Genomic DNA, 21,387 nt, shown 5'->3' on the forward strand with positions numbered 1-21,387 from the left:
GTCGTAAAATCGCTGATTGTGACTATCTGAAAGCGAATTTGACAGGTTTAATGTGTCAAACACTTCCCTTGCAACATCTTCTTGTATCTTACAAGTACAAAATATGATTATAACATCTAATGATTCCAAAATTCAGAAAATCATCATTTTACAGCTCACCCCAGCAGACCTGGGTTCAATCCCAGTCGGCGCCGCCGGGATGTTCTGAGGCATAACATCTCTGATCACGCCTTCCTTCGGATGGGAAGTAAAGCCGTTGGTCCCCGGTTCATGAGTTGATGGGTCGGTAGGGTCCAGGTGTGGGAGCTGCCTTCCTGGCACGTCGGTAGCATTGGTGCTCAGCACGAAAAACAAGATCGACGGAAAAAAACAAACCAAAGGAAAAAAAAATCATTTTACAGCAAGTGAGTATAAGCTAGCCTGCCTGTTTGTAGTTTGCATACACATGGGTTCAAATCCAGATCCATGCTCTTTATTTAATTTTTTTATGAAATATTGATGCACTGCATTAATATAAGAATTATGATTTATTTGAGACACTGATCATTTCATATTTACGTATATTAAATTATGTTACAAATAAAGACTTGTGCGGATTGCTTCATGTGGGCTATAACGGACCTTTTAAGAAACTTTCAAGTTACTAAAAAGTTCAGCAGTGAACTTTTCAGATACTTTAAAGTTGCTAAGAAGTTCCGCTGGGAACTTGTTCGGAACTTTGTTGTGGCCATGTTTTCAGCCTTGCCTAAAGTTCCTAAGTAATGCTTAGGGATGCTTTTTGGATTTTTTGAACTTCAAGTTGCTAGGAGTACGCATCGGAACTTTTTGGAGCCTGAAGTTCCTCGTGCGCTTTCTATAGCTTCTAAAGTAGCCAGAATGTTGTTTTAGAACTTTATATGCACTTTATGAAACATGGAGAGAAAGTTCTGTAGGAACTTTATTTGAACTTTATGGAACTTTAAAATTCTTTAGGAATTTTATTTGAACTTTATGGAACTTGAAAGTATGTAAAACATAACTGATTCAATTTAGTTATTACGTGTGAAACTTGAATCGATTTCATAGTTCGTCCAAACTAATCAACTTATCTCATAACCTTTTACTCATATTCACTCGTTATATCATATCCTATCCTTTCCTATTTTGGCTGCCACTTGTATCACCAATCCCAGTCATGCAATCCAAGGAGCCAAACTCAAACATTGTATCTAGAATGCCTAAAGAACGCTGAGGACAATACCTTAGACTTGGATTCTGAGCAGAATTCCAAGGGGATTATTAGAAGTATTCCTAAAGAATTGATAAGGAACCGTCCATAAATGACGTTGATCAATTTTATACCCCCTCCCTCTGAAACGCTAAGTCAATTATGCATGTTCCCTAAGGGATTTTCAACGGAGTTTTGAACAGTGTTCAAATGCTTTTTTAATAATAATTCTATAGCAAGAATTCCGTGAAAACGCTAACAAATATCCAAACGCATGAATTGAATTCTGAATTCTGATAACAATTTAAAAGGAATCTGAGCTTGTTCATACTTCCAAAGGAATGTTTAGACAAACTCCAGTTCTGAGGATACTTCCAAAAGGATCGAGATGAAGATTCTTTGATAAATCCAAGGAGAATATCAAAAGACTTCTGTAAACATTTCAACCGAATTTTAAGATGAATTCACAATGAAATTTTATTCTAGATCGCGAATTTGAAATTTTGTTCTAGATCGCTAAATTGTTTTGTATTGGAAGGGTGGTCACTAGATTGATGCAAAATATGAAATTTTCGCTCCACAGTGCTCAAACGGTTCCAAATTGGGTCCAGATTATCCTCCCAAAATTTGAGCTCCTTTAGTAAGAACTTGCCATGGCACAAACCATTTGTAGTTTATATGGAAATTACTATAAGGAAACCTTAATTTAAGTTCATATCAATCTCAAAATTCACCAGTTCGCTCTACTTCAGAAAATGATAGCTGAGCTTGTTGAAAACTTTCTGAGCTTCAACTTTGTTGAAGACCACTTTTCGATCAAATGTAAGAAACAACAATTATTAAGGATTCAAGTCACTGATGTCTTATGATTATGCTCAATCAACTGTTCAGAGAATAGAGGACAAAAATCATGGCTACTATGTCACACTGCCCACAATACAGTTGCTCAATCTTGTTATAAGATTATAAATCTGTTAAACAATTTATAACTATTTAATTTGACGTTTGGCTGAAAAACGATTTTCTGCAAAGTTCTAGCTTATAAAAATTCCCATAAGAATAGCAATAGAACTTGTTAACAGTGAAATATGGAAAAAGGCTAGATGACAATGAACATAAAGTTTGGTTTTCCCATAGTAATTTCAATATAAACTTCAAATGGTTTGTGCAAAGTCAGTTTCTCATCAAATGAGTTGAAACTATCGGAGACTTATCAGGACCCGATTTGAAACCGTTTCAGCACTGTAGAGCGAAAATTTCAAATTTTGCGTCAGTCTAGTGGTCACAGACATTAAACCTTAACATCTCCGTATTACTCAAGATTTGAGGTATAGTGAAGAACGATTTTTTGCATAGTTTGAGGCCCTTTATAACCTTATCTTGGATTGGCTATGAGCTACCAGTCACCCATCATCATTGAATACGACCTGCCAACCACCACGAAAACGCTCGTAACTTATGAGATTCCAAGGTGATGCAATCTAGCATGACCAAATTCTCTTGGCATACATTTTCTCCGATCGAATCGTCCGGAGGAACCGTTGAAAGCATTAAAGCTCTATTTGATTATCGTATTTGTTTCCATACCTTTACGATTACACAAATGACAAAACTGCTTTACAAGCAATAAAAATCGGGTACCTAGAAATTTAACTGCCTCCGATGGCTTTCGGCGTCGGTTCCCAACGAAACTTCGAAATGCTCGCCCAATAAAATCGAACCTGGGACGGACCCATCGGCAATAAACACACGACATTTAATGGTTTATATACTTTTTCGGTACGTTTTCCCCATCCAAAACATTCACAAATCCAATAGAGATCCCCAATCGGTGATTTCGAGATGGGCTCGCGTTCGATACAAGCTTTCGTTTCATGGTGATTAATTAGTCTGTTCCCGTCTATTTTGGATCCCACCCCAGTCCAGCTCGATTTGGCTCGGCCGGGGTCCGACTAGGAGTTCATTAATTAAAATATGCTAATTTGTAATGCAATTTCGTTCCAGCTAATACGTTTCCCCCCACCGTTTCTCCGTAGATGTATTCGTAGTGGTTTTGGGAAACGAATTAAAAACACGGGAAGCACGGTTCTCACTTTACAGAATCGAAAATCATGCGATGGCGACGGCCATGGTGACGGGGTGGACAGCAACACGCTCGAGATGGCACGGATGAAAAATGACTCGGAACTTCCCGTCTTCTATCCGAAGTCCGAAATGATATACCGGGAATAGTTAAATTATTGATGGTCTTTGTTTTTCTTCACCTCGGAATGAGTGAGCCTCCTTGGATCTCTTGATGATAGGGTGCAGCCCTATACCTCGCAGAACCCGCTGCGATCGGTAGGGTCTTATTACCTGAGGTGCGTTAGAACAAGATACGGGGCAGAGAAAATGAAACGGTTTACTAACGCAATTAAGAATGATAATTTATCGTTCGTCTTGAACCACTCGAGTTGGAAGACGACTCTCGCTGCGAGTCCGACCGAGTCTAGCGGTTAGTGACTGCTTATGTTGTAGGTATGAATGATTAAGGAGGAGAGCGATACCGAGAAGAGCACTTCAAAAATTCATAAATGTTCGGTCCCTCGTCGGTGGGATGCCTAATTGAAGAGGATCGAAGTCGGCTGCGTGTTGAGTTTGGCATATATTATCGTTTGTTTTGGATTTTTATTTTATTCTGGTTGTTGTTGTTGTTGTTGAATTGCTTGCATTGAGTTTATGGTGATTTGTGGGTGCCATAATTTGTGTCGACATTGGAAAAGATTTAAATAAAATATATATGTTTCTTTTCACAAAATAAAACACAATTTTGCCAGGCAATTCTAGTACATTCTCTTCATCCTCTTGGATCATTCAAGTGTTTTGCATGCTCTCAGCTTAGTGTTCTTTGGAATAAGTACACAGTTATTATTTGAGAGCTTTCTATGCCAACCAATGCACGAACGACAGGCAAACAGACATAAGTAGTAGTAATATTACGTTTATTTCTGTTAAATATGATTTTACATTGATTTAACGTTTCAATTGGTTATCCTATCCAGTGCTGATATAAATCATTGCTTTTACACTCATCTTAGCTGAAAATGAAGACAATTTTAACAGATAGACCAACTCCGCATTAATTTTAAATAACATTCTTTTGATCAAGGCAACCTCTGAGTATCGAAGACAACATTTCTGTTGATCCATTCGCGACTGGATCTTCATCTTTGTGTGTATGATATTGAGTAGAACGTGTTGTGTTGGTTCTTTACACACAGATCAATGGACAATTATTGCCTCATGCTGAATTGATAGTTATATCGAGGTTTTAGGCTTTGGGTCGACAATATTAAAAGTAATCATTTTACCCAAAATGAAATTGATTATTTTGCTTTGGAGGATCGCTTCTGATTTTGACATTTTTGGGTTGGATAATCAAGCACTGGTGAATGTCTACAAACGGCTATTCATTTCATTTGTTCATTTCACTCTTACGTGACAGCGAAGATTTTCAAAACAAACTTAATTCATCTACCCTGGGTTGGCACGCTACTCCTTACGTGCGATGATAAATGGTAAAAACAGACACTGATCCTATCAGCTCTTCACCTTTGTTTAATTTTCTATTCTAATAATACGTATTCACATTTTCCAACTAGTTTACAGAAAACCTCTTAAGGGTTTATTGTGGTTGAATTGAAAAAGAATTTGACAACCTACCTAACTACCAGTAATTTAACCTGATTAGCAAGATATCGTATGATCTGGTGGTTTGATCTCAGACAGGCGTCTCTGAACCTTTCGAGGCTGAGCGTACTCAGATACTCTAGTGTCTGAAGACCAGCCAGACGGTGGATCTCAGATTTTCAAGTAACCGGGGGACTGTTAAGGATGATTCTAAGGATCTTGTTCTGGATCCTTTGTAGTTTGAGGTGATGGCAAGGTAGACGTGTTTAAAATGTCATGCGCTCCTGGTAAACATGATGTAGGAGAAATTTATACATAATGTTATTTTCAAATAGTTGTGCCCCTGATAAATATGATCAGGGTAAAATTTAATAAAAAAATGTAAATTGCTAGCTCCCCTGATAGTAAAAATTGATAAAAATCTTTAAATCCCCTGATGTACATGATCAGCGAAAATTAAATACAGATATTTCTATAGTTGAAGATGCTAATTTCAAATAACAGACGGTAGTGGTAATTTTTATACGATAGATGGAGTAGATGAAAGCATAGAGTTGATAGTTCCGTTAGAGTACGGCAGTGTGAAGATTGTATATACCCCTCACCATCACTCCCCCTTTGGAGAGTGATTTGGTAAAGAGAGATGAAAAAACCGATTTGTACCTTCCTTAAAAGTTGTCCTAGCTCGCTTCTCTAATATCTATATACAATCTTCACACTGCCGTACTCTAACGGAACTATACATATATACGTACTATAACGGACTATAACGGACTATAACGTACTATAACGGAACCACTACAGTCTGTTATTTGAAATTAGCATCTTTCACTATGTAAATCGTTGACTTCACGTAGAAGTAATACTAAAAACATATAGTCAAAGATATTTCTAGTTTAAATGGCAACCGCTCTTGGTAGAAAAGTCCAGGGAAAAATTTAAAAAAATATGTTACATTTGAAATGACTAGTGCGCCTGATACACATTTTCAGGGAAACAAAATTGTCATAATCGTAAAATTTGAAGTGGCTAGCGTCCCTTAAATACACGTTCAGGAAGAAAGGTGGAAGTCACGAATCAGGTTCATGATCTCTAGAGATACCCCTTACCATCTCTCCCCAACAGGGGAGTTTGGTAAAAGAGATGATCAACCCGATTTGTTCCTTCCTCAAAATTGACCTTTGCTCGCTTTATACTCTCTTTATACACCCAACCGGTGGATGTAAGATTCGCTTACAATTATGTGGGATTCATCATCAGAGGATGTAAGTGGAGACCGCATGAACCGAGGATGCGATATACCTAGCTGCGGTCCGATGTAAGAAAATTGGAGACCGAAAAATGTGGAGTGTATTAGTGAGTGAAATTAATTATGTCGAAAAAAATAGAAAAAAGGTTGCCGACTGGACTCGAACCACGGACGTTGCGACTATCAGACCTGTGCTTTCTCCACTGCTCTCTCCATGCTTCTGAATAAGGATAGCCTAAAAGCAAACAAGAAGCGCTCATTTCCTCTCACACTCGACTTCGTATGCTTTTTCTGCTGGAGAGATTCGAGGCAAGTGTGTGCGTCGTTCTACAATGTTCTACAATGTGCGTCGTTCTACAAGCTTACTGGTATAGTCGAAAGCGTAGATGGAACACGAAATAAAAAAAAGACAAAAAACCATTACATCGCCTGCATGGTCAATTTCTAACATTCGTTGCGATGTTCATGAACAGAGGATGATAGAAACTGGAACTAACATTCATTGTAATAGATTTTTGGTTTGCGTGTATCAACTCTATACATTCATCTCCTCATCTATCGTACGAAACGACAACTTTAAGTCTAATATTTGACATTCAGCATCTCGAACTATGAAAAAAAAGTTAAATAGCACCACCACTAGTAGTTAAATAGTATACATTTGGATGAGGTTAACCACTAACGGGGCAAATCCTTATTGACGGACAAAAGTTGGTGCTACTTAGTGGCGTAAAATATAAATTTTGACATGATGTTTTTTTCAAAATTCTTTGAAGGTGAGGAATGGGAGAGAAGTTTGGAATCATATCAAAAAAGCACGAAATAACTTTAGAAAGTGCTGAATTTGAAAAGTAGTTAATCACTTCATAAAAGTCCGGAATCACGTCTGGAAGTACTGTATCATTTCAGAGAGCACTGAATTACTTATGTAAAGTTCGAAATTACTTCAGAAAAGCTCGAAAATTCTTCGGATTGTATTGAAAATTAATCGGCTTAAGAAAATTGCTAAATCTCTTTGGAAAATACTTAACCTTCCCAGAAAATTTGTAATCGCTTCCGTAAGAAATGAATAATTCCGGAAAAGACTGAATCACTTCACAAAACTTTGGAAAATACTGTATTAATTCTCTCAAGTTTGCAATCACTTCCTCAAGATTTTTTTTCTTTTCCTTTGGTTTGTTTTTTTCCGTCGATCTTGTTTTCCGTGCTGAGCACCAATGCTACCGACGTGCCAGGAAGGCAGCTCCCACACCTGGACCCTACCTATCGACCCATCAACTCATGAACCGGGGACCAACGGCATTACTTCCCATCCGAAGGAAGGCGTGATCAGAGATGTTATGCCTCAGAACATCCCGGTGGCGCCGACTGGGATTGAACCCAGGCCTGTTGGGGTGAGAGGTAATCACGCTTACCACTACACCACCGGCGCCGTTAATTCCTCAAGAATTGAATCACTTCAGAAATATTTTAATTCCCTTCAGATGTTTTCTTCAAATAAATATTTCATTCAAAAAGGTTTTACCACTTACCCGGGGATACCCAGAACATTGCCGGGTGTGGTCAAAATGGTGCTGGTTACTCATCAAGACCCTAATTGCTCTTTTTTGAATTCTCATGTGTATTGATTCATCGCATGGTGGGTTTGGTACGTTTTTGAAAAGTTCTTGCTGAAGACCCATACTCGCCAGAATATGTTCCAGTCATTGCTCTGGAACCAGCAGAACGAATCCATAAACATGCAGTAACGTTTTATGGAACCATGGTATCTTTCTACTGTTCAATACTGTGCTAAATTAATGCAGGATTATCATGGCATTGTGACTGACTTCCGGCTATTTTTCTCATTGACATTAAATGTAATCGCAAGTCAGTCCCAGTCAGATTTTGGCCATCAAATAAAAATGATGATGATGATGATGATGATGATGATGAAAGATGCATTCTATCACATGACACGTTTATTTTTTAAATAAATCCTCCAAAATAAATGTCAAATCAAAAAAACTTGTAAAATCATTGAACGCCATTTTATCATTTCCAGTTTTTTACAGATGGGACTGATTTGCCATTATGGGCAGTATAGATGATGGCAATGTCATCCGCAAACATTGACAGAATACCACAACCCGGACTGGGAGTAACATCTGACGTGAATATTTTGAAGTGGATAGGACCAAGAAGGCTGGCTTGGGGAGCCCCAGCATCAACATTGATCGTATCAGAAGGAGAATTGTTTGATGAACTTATCAAGGAAGATCAGGAAGTTGTCGCATGCCTTCTCAACGTCCAACAATGCCATGGCAGATGTCTTGGAAACGGACTTGTTCCGCTTGATGATGTTAGTAACCCGTGCGAGTTGGTGGATGGTACAGTGACCTTTCCTAAACCCGAATTTCTTTTTGAGAAAGATGATATTATTATTTTGAAAATACCAGCAGACGGCTGAGTATCAACTTTTCGAATAGCTTCCAGATGGAGGACAAGAGGCTGATGGGGCGATAGCTTTTGCTATGTTCTTGGTCGATTTAATGGCTGATATCACCTCATCAGCCGATATTCTACTTTCGTCAGGGACAACTATGGAGGTGGCAGCGACTCTAGACGTTGCCTCCAATACTGCAGACTCGTGAGGACTCACCATGGCTTGGCCAAGGTTATGTAAACTTACAAAGTGATTACCATTGGCCTTATCAGCTGGGGTTATGGGTAAGGAAGAATTCATATTCTGATTAAGAGGGAAAAGAAAAGGGATGAGCCTTGGCTTATTTTTCAAAATGGATTAGCACAACCTGGAAAAAAGCGAATCTTGTTTGCAAAATCGTTATTTCTGAGATCCACCATCTTGGCTTGGATGATTTTGTTTAAACGGTTGCAATTGGTCTTCAGGTTAGGCAGCCCAGTTGCGGAGTCAAATGAGGTCTTTAGTGGGCCTGTCAAGGTTCAGAGTATTACTCGTCTGTCTGGATACTGGCACATGTTGCTCCCTGGCCCGGGAAATCACTTCATCGATGGAGCGCAGACACCTGTCGATGTCGTCGGTCGTTTCCGGTTGGACTTCATAGTCGATACTGGTGTCAACGCAGCATTGGAACGGCGCCCAATCAACCCGATGGTAAATAGTTTCGCCGTGATGATTGGAACCTTTTGACTGAGGAACCCACTTCAGATGTTGTTGCCCATGTTGCTACTACTCAACCGGGTGGGAGTGTCCGGACTCAAGGTATTGTACATTGCGGGTGTTCCACAAAGAAGCATCTTTGGACCCATCTTGTCCTACCTGTTCACCTCCAATATGCCGGCTCTCCGTGATGGTGGATCATTGTCTCTGTTCGCAGATGACACATCCAATATCTATAAGGGTAGGGTCATCGGAGCACTGATTGTCAAACTTCAGAGAGGAATGAATGTCCTGTCTGATTATTTCAACAGCTGGAAGATCCGTATAAACGTGGTGACGACTCAGGTCATCATCTTTCCTACACAGCAAAAAAATAATTTTGATATCACATCAAAGTGGATGCACTACAATCATGTCGAAAATTTCATGTAATTTTTATGACCACATAAATAAACAAATGCAGTAAAAGCAGCGTAATGTCAGTTCATGCATTGTATTAATGATAATTTTGTCCTTTTTAGCAAGTAATATTACACCATATTTTCGACATGATTGTAGTGCATCCACTTTGACGTGATATCAAAATTATTTTTTTGCTGTGTAATTCTAAATCCCACATTTTTTATTTCCTTGATTTGTTTTACGTCAATCTTGTTTTCCGTGCTGAGCACCAATGCTACTGACGCCAGGGAGACAGCTCCCACACCTGGATCCTACCTATCGACACATCAACTCATGAACCGGGGACCAACGGCTTTACTTTCCTTCCGAAGGGAACAAAACAAAATGCAACATCTTGATAAGATCACTCTATCCGCTTATCAATAGGAAGTCCACCTTATCCCTGAAAAATAAGTTTGCTGTCTATAGATAACCAATCATACTTATTATTGAGTATGGTATGCTAATCTGGGAGAGTTGTTCCAAATTCCATCACCTTAAACTGCAAAGGATCTAGAACAAGATCCTTCTAAACAGTCCCCCGTGGACTCTGAGAATTTCTGAGATTCACCTCTTGGCAGAAATTCTGACATTGGAAGAACGGAGAGTATTCATTCTGGAAAGGTTCAGAGACGCCTGTCTGAGATCAGATCAACAGATCATACGTGATATAGCACGTTAGGTTAGGTTCACATTTTTCAATTTAAACAAAATACACCCCCCCCCCCCCCCCCAAAGGGGTATTCTGTAAAATAGTTTAAAAATGCAAATATTAAATTAGAATATCCAATTAAACAAAGATGAAGAGCCAGGTTGGTTAATCCAATGAAATGTTGAATATATGAACTATCATAATCAATAGAAATAAACGTAATTTTTCTACTACTTCTACTACTATTACTGCATTAGAACTAAATGTGTTAAGTTGTGTGTCGAAAATCGAACTTTGTCTTACATGTTACCAATTTGCATATTCAATTCAAATTGAATGAAACCTGCTAGAGAATAGCTTAACGTGGACAAGATAAGGAAGAATCATAATCATTAAAACTAACTTATTAGTTGTCTGAAGTTGAGACATAGGACATGGTACGAAAAATGTCATAGAAGAGGCTGAAAAATCGTTTGTATACTTTGTTTTACACCATACGCTCTAGAGGCGGTCCGGTTCGCCTTTGGAACGTATGTCACCAGCTCAATTCTCCCGAACATCGCTGAGCGGACGCGTTTCACCAACCGAAGGTGGCATGAACCCACGTATTGTATGGGACGTGAGATGGCAGGTGAAAGCTGGAGATCCCCCGGATATAGTGCGTCCCATTGTGCAGGAATTACTTTCAACCCGGTTCAATTGTGCTTCGGTTGTCTACACTGTCGGATCAAAGTGGGACAACGCAGTAGGTGCATTGGTATTCTGTGGCAATTTGCATAGAGCAATAGGCCTTCCGTCACAGTGTAGCGTCTTTTCGGTGGAGGCCTTTGCTATCAAATCGGCTCTCAACACGGGTACATCGAACGAATTGGTCATCCTGTCCAACTCGGAAAGTTGCCTTGTGGCCATAGAAAGCGGAAATTCACAGCATCCCTGGAACCAAGAGATCGAAGGGCTGTTAAGAAACCGCCCGATACAACTTTGTTGGATTCCCGGCCACGCCGGCATCCGTGGAACGGATAAGCTTCAAAGTCGACATCCCGAGGAAGGATGCCTTCAAGGTATTGAACCTGAAACGGAGTAAATTTAACCCACCGATAAGACTACAAATAGAACATAATTTATTTCCCTAACAAATTATTTGATTTTTGTATCATTTTGATGTATTTAGTGACAAATTGAATAGGTGAATCATGGGTTACTCTATATAAATTCTATTCTAACTCTTTTCTGAAATGAACTTGGTGGCCCTAAAAAGGGCCGTTTTGTTACGTTGGTGATAAGTTTTAACCCCCGAAATCGTACAGAGTGCGTCCCTGTCGCTTCAGAGTGTAGACGAAATCCATGGCCGTGACGGTTTTGCACTTGGTGTGTTCAGTGTAGGTGGCGGCATCACGGATTTTTCTAGGAACATCTTCAGTACACCTCAGGTTTCTTCGTAGATATAACCGGAAATACGCTTGACACCCCCACGTCGAGCCAGACGACAGATGGCAGGCTTGGTAATACCCTGGATGTTAACACGCAGAACCTTCCGATGACGCTTGGCGCCTTCTTTTCCAAGAGCTTTGTCTTCCTTGTCACGACCAGTCAATGTTGCTTGATGTTTGTCGTTGAACGGGTGAATCGAAACAGCCAAAAGCGTAGTTAACAACCTGTTATATAGACAACCAGCTCTGCCGGTACATACATACAGTACGTACAGTCATGATGATGATGATGATGATGATGATGATGATGATGTCGATATTGGGAAATTCTGCGTGACAACATCCAGGGCCTGCCATCCGTCGTCTGGCTCGACGTGGTGGTGTCAAGCGTATCTCCGGTCTGATCTACGAGGAAATCCGAGGTGTGCTGAAGGTGTTCCTAGAAATTATGATCCGTGATGCCATGGATGTCGTCTACGCTCTGAAGCAACATACATAACATCTCTAATCACGTCTTCCTTCGGAAAGGAACTAAAGCCGTTGATCCCCGGTTCATGAGTTGATGGGTCGATAGGTAGGGTTCAGGTGTGGGTAGCATTGGTGCTCAGCACGGAAAACAAATCCAAGGAAAAAAACGGAGAGCATTTTGTGTGTTCGTTGGGGGCGTGTGGTTCTGATTTGTCAGCAAAATGTTCCGCAATTGCATCCTCCCTATTCGTACATGCCCGAAGATCGGAGGCAAATGTCACTTCAACTTGTTTAATCTAGGAACCATTCTCTGATAACTGTGTTGGGGAAGCAGCATATGCATGTACGTAATTGGTGGATTTGTTAGTTATTTTGAAGCTTTTGGACAATGCTTGAAATTTACCACTTTTTCAAAAGTTTCAATACGAAAATCAACAGTCAAAAGCATTGTTATCGATGCGTAGAAATGTTTCTGATCGATTGGTGATAAAATTTTTGAAATTGGTCCAGGGGCAGTTAAGTTATTAACGTTCAAAATCTTTCATAATTTCATCTGTCGGTTTTCATAAAGTGTACCCATATCTTCCCGAAAGACGTAGTCCTACGTCAAAAGTGGACTGACCAGCAAAGTTCCACCGACCAGCGAGTGCTCACTCGACTGAGCATCGGCCATAAAAATCATCACCACCGGTTTGCGAATGCTGTGGGACTGTCGTGGATGTCCGCCACGTGATTTTACACTGCGGGAAGTTTGAAACAGCCAGAGTAAAATACGATATTGAATCAACCAGCCTACATGCGGCGTTATGCAACGACGATGGCAAGGAAAAGCAGTTGCTGAAGTTTCTGCAGGAAGTCAATATGTATCGAAGAATCTAAAGGAAAAACAGGAACTGAGAAAACGATGAAGAGAAAACAAAAGACGGAGCGGATGAAACGTGGTGAGGAAGACGGAAGAAAATTAAAAGGAAAACAGGATGGAAGCTGGCGAAGAAAATGACAAAAGAAAATGTAGAAACTGAGAAAATGATGGAGAGGAAACATAAGAGGATTAATGGAAATGTAACTGAGCGAAAATCAATGAAAAAAGCCAAAGATAATGATGAAGAAGGCAAACCAGAAAAATGTCTGCAGAAGGTGAAGCAAGAAATTTACTAAGAATATGTGAAGAAGAGAGAAGTAATCGAAGAAAAACAAGCAAAAGAAGGCGAGAAGAGGATTATAAGGATGCAGACGAAGCGAAGCGGAACCGCAATTGGAGCAAACCGAAAACATGGTGGTTAGTAAGAAACGCACGAAGGCTACAGAGTAAACAAAGATGGTGAAAAAAGAAGATAATGAAAAGATAGAAGAAGTAAAGGTGAAATTAATAGTTAAGAAGACGTGAAAACAAGAGATGAAATGAAATTATTAAGCAGACGATGAACCAGAACCAGAAGGAGAGGAAACGAGCGAAGGAGACAAAATCAAAGTGAAATTTGAACTGTATTATAAACACTATTACTCACACCCACACAGTATTACACTCAAACACTGAAACAGACACGAATGCATCCGCTGGATGTAAAATGTCTTAAATAAAGAACAACAACAACAACAACAACAACAACAACAACAACAACAACAACAACAACAACAACAACAACAACAACAACAACAACAACAACAACAACAACAACAACAACAACAACAACAACAACAACAACAACAACAACAACAACAACAACAACAACAACAACAACAACAACAACAACAACAACAACAACAACAACAACAACAACAACAACAACAACAACAACAACAACAACAACAACAACAACAACAACAACAACAACAACAACAACAACAACAACAACAACAACAACAACAACAACAACAACAACAACAACAACAACAACAACAACAACAACAACAACAACAACAACAACAACAACAACAACAACAACAACAACAACAACAACAACAACAACAACAACAACAACAACAACAACAACAACAACAACAACAACAACAACAACAACAACAACAACAACAACAACAACAACAACAACAACAACAACAACAACAACAACAACAACAACAACAACAACAACAACAACAACAACAACAACAACAACAACAACAACAACAACAACAACAACAACAACAACAACAACAACAACAACAACAACAACAACAACAACAACAACAACAACAACAACAACAACAACAACAACAACAACAACAACAACAACAACAACAACAACAACAACAACAACAACAACAACAACAACAACAACAACAACAACAACAACAACAACAACAACAACAACAACAACAACAACAACAACAACAACAACAACAACAACAACAACAACAACAACAACAACAACAACAACAACAACAACAACAACAACAACAACAACAACAACAACAACAACAACAACAACAACAACAACAACAACAACAACAACAACAACAACAACAACAACAACAACAACAACAACAACAACAACAACAACAACAACAACAACAACAACAACAACAACAACAACAACAACAACAACAACAACAACAACAACAACAACAACAACAACAACAACAACAACAACAACAACAACAACAACAACAACAACAACAACAACAACAACAACAACAACAACAACAACAACAACAACAACAACAACAACAACAACAACAACAACAACAACAACAACAACAACAACAACAACAACAACAACAACAACAACAACAACAACAACAACAACAACAACAACAACAACAACAACAACAACAACAACAACAACAACAACAACAACAACAACAACAACAACAACAACAACAACAACAACAACAACAACAACAACAACAACAACAACAACAACAACAACAACAACAACAACAACAACAACAACAACAACAACAACAACAACAACAACAACAACAACAACAACAACAACAACAACAACAACAACAACAACAACAACAACAACAACAACAACAACAACAACAACAACAACAACAACAACAACAACAATCATTATCAATGTATCCCCAAGGCAAAAAACTGATGGTCGGTCACAAGACAGAAAAATAGTTCAAATGCAATAATTTCTGTTAAACATATTACTATCGAATTGACTCTAGGATCCTCAGCACTTGTTTTAAAAAAATAAAATTTGAAAAACATTCATTGCTGTAAAAAATATTTAGAATATTCTTCAAAAAACTATCAAAGTTACCCCGTTTTACGGTACTTACAATTTAATGTTTTTAAATTTAGCTATAGCATGCTTACAAATAGAGCTTCAAACATTCCGAAGAAAGCATCCAGCTAAGTAAAAAATGTGACCTAAAGTGTGTGCGATTAATAATGTGAACAGTCCTTACTTATATTTCAACTGCATCTCAATGTCAACTGTTGTACCATTGCAGCCATTTCCAAAAAAATCATCAAAGACCAATTATCCTTTGAAATGGTCTAATGGTACTGCCAAAGGTCCGGCCAGACACCTTGAAACGTGTCGCACCAACATCAGCGTTAATTGCACATTTGCACAGGACCATTTGTGCAAACCATCCGAGCGACGTCCTTCCGTTGGCAATAAAATTGTCTCTATCCCTTAGAGCTGTATATCAATAATGCCTCTCGTGTCCGTGCGTGTGTGTGCATTTGAATGCATGAATGCATTTGCTGGGCCGTCATAAAGCGTCCTAATGAGTGCCTAACTCAAGTCTAACCTTGGTGTCCCCGTACGAAACGAGTTCCCTCGCTTTAAAGGCGGCGTGCGGTGCGTCGTGTGCTCTCACGTTGGCAATTATCCACACAAATTGCACTTCCTCTTTATCTGTGCATCCGCCTTCAAGGCCTCATTATTCCATAGGCCATTTTTTTGCTGTTCGCTTCTCCCTCCACATTGCTTTGGACCCCGGACCGGACGAAAGCTGCAACCTTCACAATTATTACTCTAAATAACCGTTTGCTTCCTCCTGCTGGGCTCGTACGAACGTACGTTCGATGGAATTCAAAGAACCTTGGCACACCGTGTCCAATGGAGCAACGGACAAATTTCTTCCGAATCTCACCATTGAAACGAACTAATGCTTGTTCTAGTTTTTTTTTTGTTCATTACTACCTACATATATTCGTACACTTTTACGAACCAGCATCATCTGCCAATTATCATAACAAAAGTAGCTATAATTGTACTTTATTTATGATAATTATCACTTCTGAAAATGTTCAGCCTCTTATGCACTCCCCGAAAATATTTCAACTCTTCAGCTTTGGGCATTCCTCGGAAAGTCACCCGCTGAACAAGGGGATATAAAATTTTACAATCATCTCTGTTTGTTCTTCGCATACTCTCAATCTTGAAACATAACTACTCGCACTCTTTTGGAACTCTTGCATAGCTTGGCATCGGGGTTTCTTTTCATCGATTGTTTTCTTAGGCGGATCAAAATCACCCAACTTTCGGACATTGTAAAAACATATACACAAACCAACCATCGAGATGCCAGTCTCAATTGCACGACTCAGGAAAAAGAAATAAGTGCCATAAAACTCAAATTATCATAATCTCAAGAATTCATTTTCGACAACCTTTTGTTTGTTTTTACTCCTAGATGAGTCAAGAGCGAAGCGACCGAATGCGAACACGGCCGAGAGGGATGGGCGACGTCAAGTGGAAACTTCTCCCAACAAGGCGCGATAAAGTGGACTTTGATAGTTTTTTATCGCCCCAAGAATGCGTTGTAAGGCGGCCCTAAAGGGCTTCTCGGATGCGAACGACCATCCGACTCGACGACGGAGACGGCGACGGTAAGAATACTGTCCATTGTTCTTTGCCTACTGCAGAAGAGTGCGGCCAAAGTTTAATTGGTGTAATACGACTTCATTACCAAAGAGAAGATAAATGCCGTTACAAAAGGCTTACAGCGACGACCACCACCAACCGCATGTAGCATAATTGATGAGCGAATGCAAATGAACGATGAGTTCCAGTTTGTTTATTGCCAACCGCCGGGAGATAAGGGAATTAATCACTTAATCAGTTCGCGGTGGGGGAGGAGGTGGTCATGGTGGGTAGGGGGATCTAAGTGAATGGGTTTTATGGAGAGGAGGATTGCAAGCAGAACTGAAGATTGTGGAAGATTACAACTTACGGAAGAGGTAAACTTGTTCAAAGCAAGAACGACAAGCGGTGGAGATCTAGCTGTTGTTAGAGGGTTTGCTAGTTTCTATAAGCACAATTTCAACCGGTGACGTTCAACAGATGTGCATCGATGTAATATTTTGGCTAGACGCGATCTGGAGTTTATGCACCTGATATATGTTTTCATTAAGAATATTAGCCTTAGATTGTAAGTTCGACTAACCTTGTGTTTAGTTTGTATTTTGTGAGTGTGTGTGTGTTTGTATTTTTTGAATATATTTGTTTCTGTAATATTTGTATAATTACAGAGTTGATGCAACGTTTATAGGATTATGTACATGTTTTAGAATAAGTGAAATTTTTTAATCATAAATCATATATTATATACAACTGTCATCCACTCGTCAACCTCGAGAATACCGCGAGTAATCGGTTCAAATCCTTTAATTTTAGATTTTAGATATTAATAATGTACATATAACGAAAATGATAACTTGGTGATCGCGCCCGGGCAGTACTTTTCCTACGTTGTGTTTACGGATGTTTGAATAAAATACAGTGGTTTTTACCGTCCTACCATGGCGTATGCAGGTGAACTACTATATTTATTGATAGTGTATTGGGATACAAATTGATACAATATAACACACAGCTGGTAGGGTAGGAAGACAGGTAGTGGACGTTTGGACAAACCATTGGATTTGTAAAATTTATTCGATTGAGCCTGTACAAATAAAGTAATTAAGAAAAGATGTGCATCGATTTGTGCCGTTGTTTACTAACTGTTCAACAATTCTGTGTACTGAAACAACTAAAAAACATAAATCATCAAAAACCAAGGTATTTTCTATGAAAAGCGCAAATAGATGTTGCACAAATCAGGGTCAAGTGGGCAAGTGAACCAGGAAATCCAGGAAAATATCGGGATTTTTTTTTACCAGGAAAACCCGAGAAAAAAACCGGAAATTTTTAAGCAAAACCAGAAAAATAATTTACAGATGCGTGTTGGATTGAAATGATGACGTTACTATTTATGTGTGATGCGTGCAAAATAATATACCTGTATATTCAATACTCTTTGGTACTCGAGCAGAAAGCATCACACGGTATCTCGCATCAACTTAAAATTGAGTCAAACATGCTCATTTAGCGGGAAGTATGGCTACTCAAAAATGGGTAGGCGATCTTTTACTCACTTTTGAGTAAACGACGTTCTCGCGCAGAGTGAGTCAAAACCACTTTGTAAAATGTTCAGCCGGGAAGTTTTTTTAATTTTATTTGTTTTGATAAAAAATAAACAGTATCTCGTCCAGATTCATTTAACTAGAGCTGAACACGATTGAATACCGTCTCCGCATGCAATTCCTACTTACCTTAATACACAGAAGTCTTTTTTACACGTTTTTACGCGGTTTTTTTTCACGCGGTTTTTTTTTCACGCGGTTTTTTTTACACGGTTTTTTGCGATTTACACGGTACGTTTTTAACGATTTCTCGACAACGATACAACCTAGCGACTTGATTTCAATCACATTATCCGTTTCAAGCTATAGGTAATCGAATGGAACACATTAAAAAAAAATCACAATTTTTGGTGTAAATACAGAAATTTTTAAAATATTTCTATATGGACCATAGCATGCTTTAATTACAAATGGCATCAAATCCGATTTTTTTAAAACATTTAAACATGTGAAAAATCAAAATCTCGTAGGTTTTTTTTTTTACACGGTACGTATCCCCCGTGTAAAAAAGACATGAGTGTACATTTCAGCCGGTTATACAATTATTTCGCCGTTTCTTAGAGCGTTTGGTCCGACACCGACAGCTGGCAAGTCCCGGATTTGGCAGACTGAGTAGCTTTTACTCACTTTGACATTTCTCGTTTATTCAGATTTTGACGGCAAACATACTTTTGAACATAAAAACCAATAAATGATCCATAAAATATTGGAAAACGTTCCATAAAAAACATCCAAATGCTCCATAAAACTTCGGAGAAAATCCTTAAAAAAGTGTGAATGATCCATAAAAAATATCAATATGATCCATATTTAATGTAAAATTTAGCAACTCAATTGTAAAAATGTACCGCTAAATTTCTAAGGAATGAGCATTGAAATTGTATGAATTACCCATAAACATATTGCAATTGATCCATAATACATTCAGCAGTGAACCTTAAACTAAAGAAAGTGATCCATAGAAAATCATGTTTGCGCACTTAAAAATATAGCCATGTTCGTATTAATGAAAGCAACTTCCTCAGAGCAGTCTCGTTTTGGACAGTTTGAAGCTGAAATAGGTTTTATTAAACTAATATAAAATCAAAACCAATCTTAATGCTTATAAGGTGGCAAAAGGAACCAAGAAGTCTGTCTCAAATAAACCACCTAGCAGAAATAATAGAGTGAGGAGTGATGCCGCAACCGAATCTGGAAAAGGCAGTACCAATGTGGTCAGCCTGGAAGAATCCCTAGACCAGTTGCTGCAGGAGAAAAGCGCAAATAAGAAAGCGCTGGAGGAAGAGAAATTACTCCATGAAAAGCGATAGGAGGCTGAGCGGGAGATTTTCAAACCGAGAGTTATCTTCCGTCACTCTTTCAACAAAGATTTGGCTAGATTTAGCACTTAGGGATTCAATTATTATTTTAGTTAAGCACGCAAACGATGTAGAATGAGCTACTTACTAGTTACATAGGGTAAATCATGTATATAGCGTTTAGGAACAAATTGTAGGTTACCAGATTTTAGGATCAAACTGTAGTATCTAGATTAAGCAAATATAGGGTTATTAAATTCAATATTTGCACGCATTCTACCTCCAACTAACCTACTTCAGTAGCTACATAGAGGTAACTTTAAGACCAGAAGGTCTTCGGTCCCAAGCTTATCGATGCACCCCTATAAAACACGAGAAAATCCACGGACCCCTAATTTTACCTGTCAAACTTTCATAGCGAATTGACAAACAAAAAAACAAACATTGTGTAGTACTAGAATTTTGACTAGAATGGGGTACGTTAATCGATTTGCTTGGGACCAATAGGCAAGTCAAGTAGTGAGCCAATTTAAAATCGTTAGTTTCGTATTGATTGTTGGTAGCTAGTTCACTACAAATAACTACAATTTAATTAAACGATAGGTATATTAACAAATTTAGGCAATTAAAATAATTTAGCTGTAAAACGTTTTTTAAATGGTTTGGAATTGTATCTTCTTTTCCTCTTTTTTTCTCGTTCATACTCCGACCTATCTAAGGTTTGGTTCAACGGAACTGTGAGTTCACAGTTCCGTTGAACCAAACCTGACGTCTGTCATTTCTGACAGCGATCGTTACCGTAGCTCTCTGAATCCCCCACAGGGTTGTCACTGGACTTGGCGGTACAGTGTTATCCCGATATTCCGAACAGCCATGATCCATAAATTAGACGTGTATTATTCACGTTTTGGACACTGTATTATTAATTTTGATCCATAAACCATGAAAAATTGCTCCATTACTGCTTAACTACTTAGATTTACTGTCCTGCCGTGTTTTTAGGTAGATGTGCGAATATTATTATAGAATCTTCTTTTGGAAGCTAATTCTAGACGCTTGCCCATCGCTTCGCACATCTATCTTAAATACACGGGCAGGACAGTAAATCTAAGTAGATAAGCAGTGGAGCAATTTTCAAGGTTTATGGATCAAAATTTTAAAAAATAGTGTCCTAAACATGAATGATATACGTCTAATTTATGGATCATGCCTATATTTTTAAGTGTGCAAACTTGATTTTTTATGGATCACTTTCTTTAGTTTAAGGTTTATTGCTGATTTATGGATCAATTGCAATATGTTTATGGGTAATTCGTACAATTCCAATGCTCATTATTTAGAAATTTAGTGGTACATTTTTACAATTGTGTTGCTAAATTTCACATTAAATATGGATAATATTTATATTTTTTTATGGATCATCCACACTTTTTTAGGGATTTTCTCCGATGTCTTATGGATCATTTGGAT

Source organism: Ochlerotatus camptorhynchus, unplaced genomic scaffold (genome assembly GCF_037179485.1).
Source record: "Ochlerotatus camptorhynchus isolate MF236.1 unplaced genomic scaffold, CSIRO-AGI_Acam_v1.1 ptg000076l, whole genome shotgun sequence".
Lineage (NCBI taxonomy): Eukaryota > Metazoa > Arthropoda > Insecta > Diptera > Culicidae > Ochlerotatus > Ochlerotatus camptorhynchus.